Here is a 3,131-nt window from a genome sequence, read left to right on the forward strand (position 1 = left end):
GCAGCAAGCAAGCCTTGTGCTCGCTTCAGTGCCTGGCTGCCGGCCGCCATCTTGGCTGACAGTTAATTTGCATATACTCACTGATTAGCCAATGAAAAGGGTAGCGGTCGTACGCTAATTACCATGTTTCTCTTTTATTAGTGTAGATTATCTTGCTTTCCTCTGTAGTTTTGCAGGCTGATTTGCTTATTTTTGCATAGTAAATGTATAGAATGTATTTTCCTGACAACTAATAAGTTTGAGCATCTTTCCTATTTCTATAAGAAATTTATTTGTAAAATACTCAGCACCTTTTACTCATTTTTCTCTTTCTCTAATGTCTATCAATTGTTAATAATTATGTGCATTGTTTACTGTTAACTAAATAAAGATATAGGCTGTAATAGAGAATAAAAACGTTTATTTGAGGTCAGGATTGCAACCCAGGACACACAGGTTTAGATAACAACCGAAAGCCTGCTCCAGGGAAAGACAGGGGGCAGAAGTTTACAAAGGCAAAGGAGAAAGACCTCCATCCCACAGGGGGTAGTCACCTAGGTTGCTTTTTCATGATGTGTGACTGGTGCTGGCACAGCTGCAGCTACACTAACCTACACATGCGTGTCGCTAGGGCTAGTGCTGGGCAGAAAGTCCATATACGTCCCTTCTAATAAGTAGCAGATGTCCATCCGAGATGTTTGCAGTTTGGCCTTGAGCTGAGTTTAGCACCAGGTCAGCAGCTTCTCAGCAGTTCCGAGAACTGAGACCTGAGACGTGCACAGGCCCCACCTCTTCCAAATTCTCTTGAATGCATTTTAGGTGGTTCTCTTTACAATGCTTACTCCACTTTATTCTTTCTGTTCTCATTATTAATGATTGCGGGTTAACAATGTACAGACTGGCTTTCCCAGAATTCATGAAAAGCACCTGGCAGCTTTATCTTGCCAAGCCTTGAGACTGCTGGCTTCTCTGCTTAGGGAGTAAAATGGACCTTTCCCCCCCATTCCCCTCCCTTTCTGCATTCTTTCATTACCGGAGGATTTTAACCATTTGCTCTGTGTCCTTGGCCGGGGGAGATAATGGTTTGTTAGTTACAAGCTGGCTGCAAATTGCCCACACTGTTTGGCCTTGTTTTCGCTTTCCTGTCTCTTTCCCTATTTCTCTTCCCTGGAATCCTGTAACAGTTTTAGCTGGCCCCACCAGTCACGTCCATATTTCCTCCTTCCTTTCACCCCTTGCCCTGTCTGCCTAATCCTGTTTCTAACTCCTCTCAAAAACAGTGTTTGTCAGGTGTCTGAACTTTACCACTGTAAAGTTAATTGTCACCTCATGAACACTCAATTATTTAGAAGCGAGTCATTAAGTCCAGCTCACACTCAGGGGATTATGCTCCATCTACAGGAAGAGAGAGGATCCACATAAAGTATTTTGCATACTAACCCAATGTTTTCTGTCTTATTTGATCTCTATGTAATTTTGTCATAAAACCCTTCTGTATTCTCTACTGATGGTTTACAATGTTTATTTTATAGTACATTATTTATTTATTTTTTGTATTTACTTATTTACTTTTATTGCACCATGCTGGTTAAGACCTGTAGTACCATATTAAAGCAAAGGGTGATGGGCATCCCAGCTGAACTTATTTATGACCTCAATGGTAATGCTACCAAACATATCACCATTAACTATTTACTGAAAGCCATTTTTGAAGGTAGTTTTTGCTTGGATAATGACACTTGAAATTGCTGCCTACTTAAATTTAATGAACACTTGGATCATACAGCCAGTGTGGGTTTCACTGAGTTCTGTATGGACCATGGGAGTTTATTGTTGAAAACTCTAAGGGGACACGGTTCTTTATTTCTTTCCATCCACAGAAAGAGCCGGAATAGACCAATTCCTTTCCCACCTCCCTTTGACTAGAGGGTTGAGTCTACCCTGCAGTTGTAGCACTCAGGGGCCTTGGCTTGCTGCAAAGGCCTGAGGCTCTGTCTCCTGCCACCCCCACATGGCCACTGACACAAAGCTGCCCATCACTGGCTCATGCCCACACCCTCAGGGCAGCCTCAGGCCCAGTGCCTTGCTACCTCTAGAGTCCCTCCCTTGCTTATTCTGCCTGGTGATTTTTCCTTTCTACCAGGTCAGCCAGACATCGGACATTTCTTTAAAATAATAGTTTACCAAGTATTTTACATTTTCTCTGTTGAAATTATTTTACTCTGTTCTGCTTTACAATATAATTGTTCTTGATGTTTTCATTATGCCTTCCATGATCTTTATTAAAAGACAATGCAATCATTTATTTTTAATATATATTTTACACATTGTTTTGTTTTTGCTTAAGGTTTTCCATTAGTTACTCTAAATAAGATAAAGTAGGGGAAACACAACTACAGAAATGCAGAGGTAATTAAATTGTAGCTATGGGAGGAATGCAAGAATAAGAAAGGATTTGAAAATGAAGAAAGCTAAAATGCAAAATATTACAGTGAAAAACATGATATTCTTAATGAAACGTGAAAATTTAACTGTAACGCCTTAAATTCCTGGGTTCTTATCTCCATGGTTTTGAATAATGAAGCCACAGACAAAAGGTGGTAGGTGAAAAGCACAGAAACTTTATTTTAAGCAGACGCTACCTCTAAAACCTAATTCTAAATTCTAAGCCTGAGACTGTCCCTCCTGATGGACAGAGGGGCCCCTGAGAAGGGTGGCCACTGCTTCTTTGTCTTGAGGCATTAAATAGGCTGCAGTTCTTTATGTGAACATGACCTCTTCTTATTGGTCAATTTGCTACATAGAATTAGTTTTCAAAGCTCAAAGCTCATGTGGTGTCCCCCACCTTCTCTTCCCCTTATCTCGATGGTTGGAGTCCCTGTTGATTTACCTTATTCCTCTCCCAGGTGTGCTGGCAGAGAAAACCTTACCTTATAGCTCTCCCAGCTACTAAGGTCAGGGCTACTTTTGGCCTAACTTATGGTCACTTTAATTGCTCAGGCCTGAGTTACCTTTTGGTTTATGGCTGTCTTTAATTGCAGGGGCCAGATATATTTCTATTTGTCTATTTCATTTCTCTACTCTCTGTACAAGTAAGATAAACAACCTGGCATCTTCAAGCCCCCAACTGCCCTCCCCTGCTGGCCTGATCT

The sequence above is a fragment of the Myotis brandtii genome, unplaced genomic scaffold (genome assembly GCF_000412655.1).
Source record: "Myotis brandtii unplaced genomic scaffold, ASM41265v1 scaffold52, whole genome shotgun sequence".
Taxonomy (NCBI): Eukaryota; Metazoa; Chordata; class Mammalia; order Chiroptera; family Vespertilionidae; genus Myotis; species Myotis brandtii.